The following is a 15,852-nucleotide window of genomic DNA, read 5'->3' on the forward strand; positions in this document are numbered from 1 at the left end:
ATTTATGTTTCGTATTTATTTTTAATACATTATCGTGTTTCTGTTTCAGAGCTGGATCATCTCCTACTTCTCCCTTATCCACGGCTTTCACATCGATCCTGCGTACGTGGACGCCATGCCCAGGGCCGCCAGATACGCTCTCCAGAGGGGGAACGATGCGGTGGGACCATACCGTCTGTAGTTGGACCGCACGATGCATGACGACGTCACATGGAGGCCGTTCAGCGACTACGCTCAGATTGTCCCCTTTGACGGCATTGCACTATATTCAGGCCGGTTGGCTTGCGGGACCGGCATCATGGTTCGATATCTCCCTGAGCGGTGCATGCGTCAGTTCGGATTCGTGCAGCGGATACCCAAGTCACCCTTTGAGGCTGCTCCCGACGCTGTGACCCGAGTGCAGCTCACTGCCATATGGGAGGACTGGGAGCATCATGTGGTACCAGAGGAGTACCGTCTCACTCGGGTCACCCAGGACTGGCACAGTGAGGAGGGGTACGTCACATGGTTCTACCGGGTGTCCCATCCTCTGCTGAGACCCGACGTTCCCGGCGCTCCTAGGCCAGCACATGAGGAGATCCTGGAGAACCAGCAGGCCGAGGATGACCACGCCATTGATCTCATGCCGATCTGCCAGCGGATAGAGATGCTTGGGCGGGACGCGTTGGATCGAGGTATCGTTGATCAGGGCGGTCCAGAGGCAGTCGCCGGTATGGAGATGATCGTCACTGATGCGGGCCGTGCGGCGGGGTATAGGTGGCAGAGAAGGGCCCAGGGTGAGAGGGTTAGGCACACCCAGTAGTGGTCGGGTTTATTTATTTTTTGATTTCGGATTGTATCTTTCGCACAGTATTATTATTATTTTCGGTTTGTATATATTATTTGGATTGGATTTATCATATTAGTATTTTCAGTTTATCTGTTGCTTATTTTATTTGGCGTTTGCGTTTAATTAAAATGCGAGACTGTTTAAGAAAAAACATTAAAAAAAACACAGTTTCTGCATAATTCGGAAGTTCATTTCCGAACTCACCCCCATGAGGTGTTTTCGGAAGTTCATCTCCGAAGACACCCCCCATGAGGTGTTTTCGGAGATGCACTTCCGAATTGTGGAAATTTTAAAAAAAAACGCTTCGGAAGTTCATTTCCGAAGCAGGGGTATTTTGGGATTTTCGCTGGGGGTGACCCCATAGGGAGGTGGCTAAAGAAATTTTCCCATTAAAATTAACCTGTATCACCAAAGAATAATCCGTTAAATCTGCTTAATTATAAATTCAAAAAATATGTATTAATATTTATGTCCTATTTCTAAAAGTGAATTAGATATCTAATAATAATAATAATGAATCTCTCATAAACATGTCATTTCCCATTGTTGAGTTATCTAATTTCCCTTCACCATAAAATACTAGTTTTGTTTTAAACATAGAATTAAAAGTGAATAATTATATCTTAACACCACTTCTTAACTAAAAATTTAACTATTTAAGTATGTCTTGTATGTATTACATTTTTACCAATTTACCTTCAATAATTTATATTCTAATCTTTAATTTCCTTGAAACTATACCTTCGTTTTACATCTTGATTTGTTTATTATAAACCAAAGACTTTATATAAAAAAACCACAAACACATAATTTCCTTAAAATTTCCAAACTGATTTTACAAATATGTAAGGTTGGGTTGGATTGAGGTGGATCATGGTCACCCTAGTTATAGTTTCATAGAACCGACACTTGAAAATAACTTTTATATTCATGTCACATCATCTCTACCAAAAAGCAGCCTAATTTACTGTTTTATTGTCTGTCATATTGTCACTATTTTGACCAATTTCGTGTCGCCAGCTAGGATGTCCCTACCACTCTTCCCTCTTGCTTTCCATGAGTAGGCACAAAACCATTACTTAATTTCTTGTTAGTTCAAAACATGTTTGAGTCAAGTTCATACTTCATAGTTTTGTTAGTTTCTTCAACTTCTATATGGTTGACATATATGACTTATTACTTGGTGCGTAGTATCGACATCTCTAAACTAAAGTGTGTCTGTGTTGATATCAGACACTTGTATAAATATTTATGTTTATATTTAATTTATTTTTTAAAAAAATTATTATCAGCGTCGTCGTATCAGTGTTGATGTCGTGTTCAAAGTGTCAATGTTTCATAATTATTTTGTAATTTTATTATCAATATACATTTTCAAACCAAATAAATAATGATAATATACAATTTCATAAACCAAATAAATAATGATAATAAAAATCGTGTTCAAAGTAATGTTATTTTTTATATTAAAAATTTTAGATTATAAAGGAGCATGTTCCATGCATTACTAGTTACTACTGATAAAACCATCAACTTCATCCACAAAAATAACAATTTATTTAGAATATAATTTAAGTTCAACTCTTCAACCACCGAAGGGTTATTTATGGACCCTTCATTATAGTTATTCCTAACAAATTAGTTGGTCTTCCCTCTATTAATTAGCTGATTATGAAGTGTGTGGGCATGTCTTCTAGAACTTAGTATGCTTTAAAAATGAAAATTTCTTTATCCACCTCTCTATGGGGTCACCCCCAGCAAAAACCTCACTTTACTCCTGCTTCGGAAATGCATTTTCGAAGTATTTTTTTTAAAAAAATTTTCTCAAACTTCGGAAATGCATCTCCGAAAACATCAAATGGGGGGTGTTTTCGGAGATGCACTTCCGAAAACACCTTTTTTCAGATTTTGGGGGGTTTCGGAAATGAACTTCCGAATTATGCAGAAACTGTGTTTTTTTTTATGTTTTTCGAAACAGTCTCGTATTTTTAATTAAAGGAAAACGCCAAATAAAATAAGCGACATATAAACAGAAAATACTAATATGATAAATCAAATCCAAATAATATATACAAGCCGATCCAAATAGTAATAGTGTGCGAGAGATACAATCCGAAAACAAAAAAATAAACCCGGACCCCTATTGGGTATGCCTAACCCTCTCTCTCTGGGACCTCCTCTGCCGCCTGTATGCCGCCGCACGGTCCGCATCAGTGACGATCATCTCCATCACGGCGACTGCCTCTGGACCGCCCTGATGAACGACACCTCGATCCAACGCGTCCCGCCCAAGCATCTCTATCCGCTGGCAGATCAGCAAGAGATAAATGGCGTGGTCATCCTCGGCCTGCTGGTTCTCCAGGATCTCCTCGTGTGCTGGCCTAGGAGCGCCGGAAGCGTCGGGTCTCAGTAGAGGATGTGACACCCGATAGAACCAAGTGACATACCCCTCCACACTGTGCCAGTCCTGGGTGACCCGAATGCGACGATACTCCTCCGGTACCACATGACGCTCCCAATCCTCAAATATGCAAGTGAGCTGCACTCGGGTCACCGTGTCGGGAGCAGCCTCAAAAGGTGACCTGGGTATCATCTGCACATACCCAAACTGTCGCATGCACCGCTCAGGGAGATACCGCACCATGGTGCTGGTCCCGCATGCCAACCATCCAGAATATAAAGATATGCCGTCAAAGGGGACAACATGAGTGTAGTCGCTGAATGGCCTCCAAGTGACGTCATCGTGCATCGTGCGGTCGAGGTACCCACGGTATGGTCCCACTGCATTGTTCCCCCTCTGGAGAATGTATTTGGCGGCCCTGGGCATGGCGTCATCGTACTCATGATCAATGTGGAAGCCGTGGATGTGGGAGAAGTAAGAGATGATCCAGCTCTGAAACACAAACATGATAATGTAATAAAAATAAATACGAAACATAAATAAATACGAAACAATTAAAATGAAATGTACCGTAAGTAGTGTGCAGGATTCGGTCAACTGCCTCGTCCTCCAGTTGGAGGCCTCATTCAACTTCTGGTATAGGTATGCCAGAGTAGCTGCCCCACAGTTCCACTGGTGAACGGTAGTCAAGTCCATGAATTAGCGGAGGTAGGTCACGTCGACGTACCTTGCACTCTTGTCCACAAAGATTGCAGCGCCTACCACAAACATGTACCAGCATCGGAGAGCCCAGCCACGGTGATAATGTGTAAATAGGTCGTCACCCGCATCCTCGGCCTCGGCCGCCGCCACCAGGTGGTGCTCGAAATAAGTGCTCAGTGTGGTGAACCGGATATGAGGTCCAGATGTCGTGATGCACTCATAGTCAGCAACTTCGGGCTTCATACCCAAATAGAGCGCCATCCACTCACTAGCTTCGATTCTCTAGATCCGGGAGCGGTGCAATAGCGCCCCCCTGATCGGCAGGTGGAGAAGACACTGCACATCATGCAAGGTGATCGTCATCTCCCCAACCGGTAAGTGGAAAGAAGACGTCTCCCTGTGCCACCGCTCCACAAAGTCCCCCTGCATGCCGTGGCTGATGGTGGTATACCCCGTCATGCAGAGCCCACTAAGCCCAGAAGCTCTCACCGCGTCATTAAACCACTCAGCAGTTGGTTTAAACAGACTAAAAACCTTCCGGGAGTGGTTCACCATTTTCAAAGGCTCTCTCTCTCTTGTTACAAAAAAAAAACAAATAAAAAGTATGTTAAATAGACCATTAAGAAAATATTGAATAAACGGCTAAATTATAAACGGTTAAATAATATAGTCGGGCAAATTATAAAAAATACCTCTCCCTCCCAGATACGCCGAGCGACGTGCTCGTGGTAGGTAAGCAACACGGAAGTGTCACTGGGCCCTCCCGGGTAGCCCTCCTCCTGCTCATCCTCATCCCCGTGTGGAGGGTAAACATCTGGTACCTCCTCCGCCTCGTGGTATGGCACTGCCTCCTCCTCCTCCTCCTCTCGCTGGCGGGAAGAAGATACCCGAGCTAGACGACTCCTCGATCCAGATGTAGAGGTACCCTCGTCCATCTCCACGGGAACTCGCACACGTCGTCCCCAGCCCTGCCCCCGTCCCTGTGTCGACGCCAGCTGTGCCGCCGCTCGCTCGCGTCTAGCCGATGCAGTCTGGGTCTCTCTACCCTGTCTGATGCGTGCTTGGTTGCCTGACATGTTCCTGAAAAACAATTGAAATCGATTAATATGCGAGACAACAGAAAAAACTAAAAAAAAATGCATTTCTGATACACTTCGGAAGTTCATTTCCGAAACTGGGAATGGAGGTGTTTTCGGAAATGAACTTCCGAAACACCCCTGCGAAGAAGTTTTCTGCAACTTCCATGGCAGACCCCAAAATCCTACTTCAAAACTACTTTTATTCATTCTAAACAACCTAAATAGCAGTACCAACCTACCCCAATGTGGTTTTTGCAATTTCTAAACACCCTAATAGAGATTTTAATAATGGATCTAAAAATTGAAAAAATTGAAAAACTTACCAATTGAAGAGATTGGGATGATTTAGGTTGAGTTTGAGAAGCTTTTGGAATGTCTAACTATTTGATACACACTTGCTTTTGCATAAATTTTTGAAGAGAGGAAGTTTGAAGTAGATTTAGGGTAAAATGAATGGGGGAGGGGGGCTGTTTTGCTTAATCTGCAAAACGCGCAATATTTCGGAAATGAACTTCCGAAATGGTGTTTTCGGAAATGAATTTCCAAAATAAGACAAATTTTATAAAAAAAAAAAGGCGCTTTCGGAGATGCATCTCCGAAAACACCTTTTTCTTGCATTTCGGAAATGCATTTCCGAAGTCAGGGGTATATGTGATTTTTCACCAGAGGTGATCTAGAAGGTTGGGAGGTGGGCAAAGAATTTTCCTTAAAAATTGATATAATGAGTTAATAGTAAAAGCAAATAATAAGAATAGACATAATTTTTTATCCAATTTTATCAAATTAATTTACACAGAGCACTTATTTAATTTATTATACTTTAAAAATTGTTAAAAGAGATTAAAAGATGAATCACAAGAAAATAGTCTTCCACTTTCATAAGAATATCTCATATTTTTTACTTAAATGTTTTTCAATCATTCCTTTTTAATATATGAATCACACAAACAATCTATTTAAAAATATTATACTACTAAAAAATTTGCTTTTAATGATCGATTTAGTGACCAAAAATTTTCGGTCATATACTGCTCGAATTAGCAAAAAAAACTTGATATTCATGAGCCAATTTTAAGAGGTCACTAAATTAAATCAGCCACCGATTTAGAGACTAAAATTTTGTGACCGAATTAACCACAAATATTTGATATTCATGAGCCAATTTTAAGAAATCACTAAATCGGTCACCAAAAAATATTTTTATATATAATTTAATTCATATATAAAAATTAGAGATCGAAATTTTTGATCACTAATATTGTTTTTTTTTTTAATTTTTAATCCTCTTTATTATGTTACTATTTCCTTTCATTTTTTAAAAGATTTTAATTCTCTTTTAATTTTTAATTTTTATTAAAATTTTATATTTTTTATTATTTTAACAAATAATACATTTATATAAAACAATATGTATATATATGTTTAAATATAAAATATAACAATATATATTAAGTGGTGTAGTGGCAAATTCTTATTAAAATATACAAATGATTTTTAAACTTTTTCGGTCTCTAATTCGGTCACTATAAGTGAATTTTCTAGTAGTATTATTTAATCCCTTTAGATATTCTCAAAGGTCTTCCAATTTATAGAATAATGAATCTTAAGAAATTTTGATTTTTCTCTCTAAGTTTCTCTCACTAGGATTTCACCACACACCACTAAAGTGACAGAAAATTACATTTAACAAGGTCTAAAACCCTAAAAATCCAATTTAAACACCTGAACGACAACCAATGTGACAAGCTCACTCAATCTACGACTCGATGCCCGCCTTTCGAATTAATGCCCCCGCTCCCAGAGGTCGCTGACTCTAAGTTGCTTGACAGTATTAAAAATTGATCTTTTTCTCTATCACTTGAGATTTTAAGACATACTTCTACAATATTCCACCTTTACAATATTATTTGAACCACCAACCACCTTGTTGTTTTATCTAAAATTTGAATCGCTAAAGTTTAAGTAATGATTGAACCTTGATCTAGCCACTTTCATCCAACTTCCCTTTATTTTTTAGGTAGTCTCGCAAGCTTCTGAGCATAGTTCTCCATTATTAAGAGCATCTCATTACCCATTGCTTAAACTATTTTTGAATCCCTTTGCTTTTGAGTGTATCCCTAAAGGTTTTTGGTTTTTAATCTTGCAACTCTTCAACCACATTTAAAGTATAACAAATAAGGCCGACAAGATCGTATCGCTAAGGTGGTACAATTTCCTTTCTTACTCTATTATGAACCAAATGATAACCACAAGTCGCTCTATGTTGTCCCTCGGTAACACTAGAAGAAAAAGTCTTAACTTACTCCTTATCCTAGTTTCCCAATTAGGAATCTCCACCTTAATTTGAGTCTTCTTCAACATAGTTTCTTATTCTTTGACCTCCAAGTCTTTGCACTTCATCCTCATGTAGGTCTCATTGAAAGTAACATTCATGCTTATGATGAGTTTTGATCCTCTAAGTTCTAACTTCAAGATCCTATAACCATTCACACCTCAACTATAAACATTCACACCTCAAGGATAATCATTGAATACATACTCCATAACCTTATCATCAAGCTTGCCTTGTTTGGTATGTGCAACCGTCAAAGCTATGGAAAATATTCAAATTAGAGTAGTATATCAGTTTTCCACTCCAAAATACTCAGTTATCTTAAAGTTTATTTCTATAAATGGACATATGTTGATTAGGTAGGCTACTATCATAGCCGTCTCAAGTTTTTGACGCCCTGTGTAGGTTAATCACATTTTAACCATGAAAAAAATAAATAGAGACCTTATATAACCACTATTTAACCTAGCAAATATTTTTATAAGGCCCTATTTAGTTATAACTTAACCTTGGAAAATTTGAGGACTTGTGCAGTAACCCGCTTTGCACACCGTCAAAGACGGCCCTGACTACTATAGAAATGGTCTTACACTAGAAACTCTTTTGCATCCTAGCGTGCACCATACCATCTCTAAAATGATCATTTTCATGTATTCATATAGAAGATTTTGTTGAGGTATGCCAACAAAGATTATACATCTTTTTTCTACCTTGTTTTCTATTAAACTCGTTACCTTCTTAAACAAAATTTAGGCAATTTTCAGCTATGTTTTCACTAACATACTATGATTCAAAATTTCATAGCTTGATTTTGTCATGAAAGTCTATATTAACTATTATTTTCTCACTTACTCACACTTACATTATTATTCTAACACTTCTCAAATGTGATCCACAATGTTCCCCTTATATACAAATATTTTAGTAATCTTGCCTAAGATTTATTTATTTTATTTATGTTATTATATAAAAATATACATGAATTTTAAAAATACAACACCACTAAACAATGCATGTATTAGTTACACCTATTTTCCCAAATTCAAATGTATGAAGAAAGAGACTTTAGTCTCAAGACTCCACCCATTGTTTTTTCCTTTTCTTTTTTTAGACACAAATCTACCCATTGTTTTCTCTATATGTAGCTACCCATGTCATAATAAGTTACTAAAAAAAACCAATATAGTAGCTACTAGCTAGTTAATTAAATTCAATGAAATCTCATATTTAACCGACCAACCTTAAATCACACATTAATATATTTCAATACAATTAGTATGACTTAATATGGTTTCCTCTTATGGTCAACATCAACTTGTTTTTGTTCTAGGAAAAGAAAGGAGTTTCATTTTGGGACAGAGAGAAAGAGTGAAAGACAATAGCTTGGTTCCAAATCTTTCAACTTTGGTGAATGGACAACACGTAACATTGAGGTGGAACCGTGTTAAGAGTGTGTATCATTATCATATCATTTTTATTTTACTTTTTACTAAATAGACTAATCTTACAATTAATTGAAATTAATTAGGTTATATATTCTTCAATTGATAGAACAATAATATTTTTTTCGATTATATATATATATATATATATATATATATATATATATATATATATAGAGGGCATATCATATGAGAATGACATATTTATATGAGAATGTGAGAATGAATCTGAACCATTGGATTTTAAAATAAATGGTGGAGATTATGAGTGAATCTTTTTTTTCTCTCTCCTGTATCTTGAAATAAATGAAGTAGGAGAGAGAAAAAAAAGATTCACTCATAATCTCCACCATTTATTTTAAAATCCAATGGTTCAGATTCATTCTCACATTCTCATATAAATATGTCATTCTCATATGATATGCCCTATATATATATATATATATATATATATATATATATATATATATATATATATATATATATATATATATATATATATATATATATATATATATATATATATATATATATATATATATGAGAGAATGTCTTTTTTTATATAATGTGAGAATAAATTTGAACTATTAGATTTTAAAATAAATAGTAAAGATTATGTGTGAATCTTTTTTTCTCTCTCCTCCATTATTAAATTAAATGATGTAGGAGAGAGAAAAAAAAGATTCACACATAATCTCCACAATTTATTTTAAAATTCAATTAATCAAATTCATTCTCACATTGTCATATAAATATAACATTCTCATATGATATCCCATATATATATATATATATATATATATATATATATATATATATATATATATATATATATATATATATATATATATATATATATATATATATATATATATATATATATATATATATATATATATATATATATATATATATATATATATAAAGTTACTTATAAATAAAAACAAATTTATCATACAATATAATAAAGCAAAATGAGTTTTTTGGCATGTTTGCCAAGTGTCATCTTCTTAGAAGCCTTACTATTTTAAAACTTACTATTAATAGTAATCTTACTATAATTAAATTTAATTATTTTATCATTATTTAATTGATTTTTTTTTATTATTATTTATGAGAACTTGCTGTGGCCCATGATGACTTAATTATTTCTACTTGGCCTTTTGGAGAATTTCAACGGCCACGCCCCCCTTTTACTCTTCCCCCAATTTCCTATAGAACATTTGAACCCTTCACATTCCAACCTCAGTTTCTCAAACACAACACCACAACAAGAATCTAAAAGTCTTTTTCTTCATCTTCTCTGTTCACTCTTTCCACCGATTCCAATCCAAACCATAATCCTACTCCCTGACGATCACATTGTGAGGATTTAAATGTCCAATCTACAAGGTTTTTCATTCTTCCCTTTCTTGTGTTCTTCAGTAATCTTATGCCATTTAATCAACCATTTTTTTGTTTTGATTGAATGACAAATTATTGTTCTTCGATTCGATGATTGAATCAACTGATAATATTATTGTTCTTCGATTCGATGATTGAATCAACCTTAATCTTATTTCTATCGCTTTATTTTTTCTTTTAACCTTTGTTTTTTTTTTGTTTTTTCGTTTTGATTGAATCAACCGATAATCTTATGCCTATCGTTTTTTTCTCTTTTAACGCAGTATATTCGTATAGATTGTTTCCTTTGATTTGATGCATATGATATTGCTTAGAAGAAGGCAATAAATTGTACCAGACATTGCTTTCCATGAATCTAGGCAAGTGTTATTCACGCGTCAAGCGTCAGCGGAGCTCACTGACGAAGATATCGATAAAACAACCAGTTCTTGAAGACCTTGAACCTTCCTTAACATTGTTGCTCTTAGCAACGTAATTCTTATCCATTTCATTTCTTCATAATCATTTATCATAGTTTCTAATTCATCATATTGTGATTTCGATTTCAATTTGGATTTCAATTTCGTAAGGTGCGGTAAATCTGCGGTTCTGAACAGTTTAATGGACATCCAGTTTTGGTAAGTTAGGTTTTTGAAATTGTATAATCTCAATTCTGTACTTTGCTGATTTATGTGTAATATATATAATATTCACACATACTAAATATTGAGTGAGTGAATGATTTAATATGAAAAGAGGAAAACAAAAATAGTGAATGAGCAATATAATATTCATACATACTAAAGAGCTTATGGAAATAAGAAATAAGATCTTCTTTCTTTGCTAACTCCTTCAATTTTTCTCCAGCTGGGTGAATAGTCCAACATGCTTCTGATTGAGCAAGTTTAGCGAATTTCTCTTTAAAGGGATATACGTGTTTCTCAATGAACTTAACTATTTTATTCCTCAGCACTAAAACCTTTTTCCTAAGAGTAAACTTCCCTTCATTTGAGAGGTACTGCACATTACCCTTCACTAACTCTTTTGCATTTACACTTGATTTGTTAAGAGTGGAAATGCCTCAAATATAAATTTTAACATTTCTTTTTTCACCCTTTTTTTTTTTTGCAGAAGAGATGTCAGTTTGAACCACACTATGAGGTACTATTTCAAAAGTTTATTTACATTGTAGGTAATTTTCAATATGTTATTCTCTATATTGAATTTTCAAGTTGCATAACAGAAACAAAATTGCTTGACATAGTTTTGTTTACACTATGGGATAGAACATAACCTTAATGAAAACGGCATGAGTGCGCTTTCCGATCCAAACTTGGTATGTTTTCTCATGATCTGTCATTATTATCTCATGAAGATTTTACAAGATTCTAACATATGTCGTGTTTTTTTCTTCATGTAGTGCTTCTTTCCATAATATGCGTTGAAATATATATATCAATACCGTATTTTATCTTGAACTCTGCCTATGATGTGTTCCAAGTAATATTTTTTGATGTAGTTTGTTCCTAACTTCCTATGTTGCACTTGCACATTCAATTAAATTCATAGTTTCTGAATATGAAATTAATAGACTTAATATTTCAACAGTTCCATCATATATTGGCGCCACCTTCAGCTGATCCCCTCTGACACTAGAGACACCGCAAGGGGTTAACTTTTATACACAAATCAAAACAATAACGCAGAACAGGAAGGATTTGGGTAACCCTTTGTCGTTCTTTGTTGTTTTTCATGTGAAAGATTTATAATTTTTATTAATATCTATTGATTCCCGGTTATGGGGTTAAGTAAAAAACTCAACTTTTGATTCTGTTATGTTCTGAAAGGTGAAAGTTTTAATTAAGCCATGTTTTCCATGCTTTGAAAATTTGGATTACACCATTATTTTTTGTTTTTTGTGATTCATAACTATTTTTAGCACTGTTATATAGGGAGTTTACTATCATGATTTTAATCTCACCAAGATGTCCCCTATGTGTCTTTATGAGTTGAAACTGGTGTAAAAGTGACAATTCATGTGGCTGGTTTTCAACCATGTCGCTGGTTTGGGTATGTTACGTCACTCAATGTTCAAGGAGAACATTAGATAGATTCCATCTTTTCAAATGTAGAAAACTACTTTTGGCGTGCTCACTTAACTTGATTGCCTGCTACTTGAAGACAAGACAGTGTGATGAATGCATAAAAGAAGGTTCTAAGGTATTCATAATTCCTTTCATTTACCATTGTAATGGGATTTAGGTTGTAAATTTTAATTGCCATGTGCAACATGTTAGCAGCGTTACTACTATGGGGAAATTTATCAACCTAGGAGATTATAAAGAAATTTACATTGTAATTGTAATATGCAATAACATGAGTGCTATAAATTAACTTTATATTTTGGAAATTGGTTGTTTCATCACATCAAAGCGTTAATGTGCTTTTAACTATGGTAGGTTTTGGCGTATGACACAAAGAACCTTAAGGCTCTTTATCGAAGATGTCAGGCATATGAGGAGCGAGGCCTGCTACAGGTGACCTGTAAGTGACACAATTATGTCCCCTATGTCGTCACTGATTTGAGCAATTCACTTGAAGTGTCCCCTGATGATGATATAATTGGAGAGCTTCTACGGTGTGATCTTGCTCCCTTCCACATACTTACACCTCTCTTTGGACTTTTGTTTAATGTAATCAACTGTTTATTTCAGAGACACCAAGGTACAGTTGATAAAGGAAGGTGGTCATTATGCTATTGGAAGTATGTGCTTCGAACCCTTTTTTCCTTTTACCCCTTCCACTTGGTGCTGACCATACTAAGCTTTATGGCTCTAAATTTCTTATTGATGTCATATCTATTTTTTTTGGCATCACGTGTGTTGGATTAGTAATTGAAGAGTTAACTGAAGAAGTTGAGAACGTGCCTTCTAGAAACAACAGAAACACTTTTCCAAACAAACGTATGATCAACCAAAAAAGTCTGGTGACTCCTCTAAGAGTTACAATATAGCTAACAATGGAAATCCAAAATCAAATTCAGATAGTATAGATACACTAAAGAAAGATCCTGAAGCCATCAGGTAGTTAGATTTTGTGTAAATGTATTAATAAAATTATATTTCTTGGTTATTAATTCAATCATTGTTCTTTGTGTAAAGGTTGCTTTTGGCTTGCATTTTTATACTTGCATGTGTAAGTCTGCAGGTGTCCAGTTTTGGTGTTTTAGTTGCAGAAGTCACTTCAATTGCGGTGAGCATCCGATAGGAAATCGGCTTGATGCATCAATCGCAAATTCAGTTGGGTGAAAATGCCCTTCGTAGTTTTTGGACGGTAGATGTGCCTGGTGTTTCAATTTCGGTGTTTGAGCAATTGGAAAAGATATGGCAAAATCTATCATCCTTATGTTTTAATATTGAATCGCGCAGGAAGTGACTGCTTGCTTAGGCAGATTTTTTTCATGTAGAGGTGGTTCGGAACGCATGCAGCGTATTAGGTTGGTTTCAACTGTTATTTTTGGTGCTGTTTGCTTTTGCAGTTTTTTCGGGCAGAGGTGTTTCGTGGTTAGGGGTCTGTGTGCTTGCAAGTTTATTGGGATTTGGACTTGGTTGTTCATGAATGTTTTGCATTTGTATTTTTATAGTTGCAAATGTCTAGAATAGGTGGTGTTAGTGTGAGGGTTTATTCTGTTTCTGCAGTTTATCTTATTGCTTGCTATTTGTTTCATTGTACTGGTTGAGATCTCTTATGCCTATGTTTTTTAATACATATATTTACTTTTGTTGTTTTAATAAAATAGTTCTGTTTTATACTAATTATGAATGTTGCAATAGTAGTAAGGCCATCCATCCATTTGATCAGATTCTAACTGCCTCTAAGTACCCAAAGTAACAATACTTTAAAGTCAAAATTGCACTGCGTATAAGCTATAATTGAAAGACAATTTCTCTATAATGGAAGTTATATTTAAAATTTAGAATTGCTCTAAATAAAATTTGTAGCATTGAAAATTTTATTAGTATAAATTGAATGGCTTTACTCACATGTATACTCATATGTACATAAATCCAGCCAAAATATGAATTGTTTAAGCCAAAATGTGTACATGGCAACAAAAAAATATTTGGCTATCGAGTATTATCCTATTTTAATTAATGCTACTAACAGTCACACATAAGAGCTCTTTTTATTCACCACTAAAATTTAAAAATAAAATTGTATAACAATTACAATCAAACATGATACAATGGTACTAGCCATCACTAGCCTTTCATATTAAAAAAATTCTCAATAAGTTCTTTCAAAATTGACTACTTCTCCATCTGTCAGAGGTATTATAACTATTTTTTTTTTTAAAAACACCTTATAAATTTCTTTTTTCGATTTCGATGAATTTTTTAATATCAATTAAACTAATTTTTAAATCTATCTATAAACCTTTTTTTTAATGATTATTTTAATTTTTTTTTTTTTTTCAATCAACCAAAATATTTGATAATATTTACATGTACCACATCAGTACCGTGCGAACACACGGATAACACACCATTACCATGTAAGCGAACGAGTATACCATGTGTTTAATATATTGAAAACTAAAATATATATTATTGATGTAAAACAATTTTAGTAAAACAGTTTTTCTTAAATATGTCATTTCTTATATATATTATCTTTGAATATTTTGATCCCAATTTTTCTCAATTAATATTTTGATATTTTATCAATTAAACATAAATATTTATCTTCTATCCGAATTTTTTTCTTCTATCAATAAATATTTTGATATTTTACAATTTGTTTGAAATTCTATTACAAACTGGTGACAAATATGCGATTCAAACTGTACCCGTGCGGACGCACGGGTATCCCACTAGTTAATTTTATTGTAATAAGGAATTGTAAAGAGCTTATTCATCATCTCATCATTGCTTATGCCATGTTTTTATAAGCTCTCACCAATAACTTATCACTCATTGAATGCCCTCCAACCACATGTTTAACAAATTTGAATAAATATTATTCGTGTCACACCATGTTTGTAAAAAAATAATAAATAATTAGGTATAGTTGTCATATATATTTTTGTTGCATTGTCATATAATTTGAAAATAAGAAGTTGATAAAATATTTTAGTCAATGAAAACACGCAAGGCTGATGTGGAAGAATTTTATTTAATACGTATTTATCAATTAATATCAAATCATTTTTTATATTTAGTTATTTTAAAATAATTTAAAAAATTTATATTTATTTGACCTAATATTCAACAAAACTTCATGGTTCTAAATAACTTTCTATATGTATCTTTACATAAGGCTTTATATTGTCAATTTATTACCATCAATGGCTTTTAAAGTTTAAACATATATTTAGAAGTTTTATATTACCATCAATAATTTTTGTGATATTTTTAATAATTATGATAAAATTTGAATTATTTTTTTATCATCTAATAGTTATAATATATTGATAACATAAAAAAATTTGGTTGAAATGTAAAATATATTTTTCTCGGTAAGACACAATTTTAAACTTATATTTTATAACTTATAGTTTATAAACTCATTTAATAATTTAGATCTGTTTGGTAACAGTATTTTTGTCAGTAACTTATAATTTATATTACTATAATTTATAGTTTATTTTTCAGACGTTATTTGTTTTAGCTTATAACTTATAT

General features: G+C 33.9%; 1 long non-coding RNA gene across 7 annotated transcripts; it reads left to right on the forward strand.

The window, feature by feature from the left end:
* Nucleotides 1–9,974: 9,974 nt before the first annotated feature.
* On the forward strand, nt 9,975–13,924 carry LOC131657320 (uncharacterized). Of its 7 annotated transcripts, none has more exons than XR_009300616.1 (12): nt 9,975–10,177; nt 10,453–10,806; nt 11,036–11,183; nt 11,300–11,329; nt 11,412–11,504; nt 11,589–11,668; nt 11,777–11,890; nt 12,121–12,388; nt 12,628–12,806; nt 12,883–12,932; nt 13,060–13,251; nt 13,376–13,924. It is a non-coding gene; the product is annotated as an uncharacterized LOC131657320 (long non-coding RNA). The 7 variants fall into 7 exon arrangements; XR_009300618.1 differs by having other exon boundaries at nt 10,453–10,660; nt 10,759–10,806; nt 11,777–12,388; XR_009300617.1 differs by having other exon boundaries at nt 11,777–12,388; nt 13,330–13,924.
* Nucleotides 13,925–15,852: the final 1,928 nt, after the last annotated feature.

This window comes from Vicia villosa, linkage group LG3 (assembly GCF_029867415.1).
Source record: "Vicia villosa cultivar HV-30 ecotype Madison, WI linkage group LG3, Vvil1.0, whole genome shotgun sequence".
Lineage (NCBI taxonomy): Eukaryota > Viridiplantae > Streptophyta > Magnoliopsida > Fabales > Fabaceae > Vicia > Vicia villosa.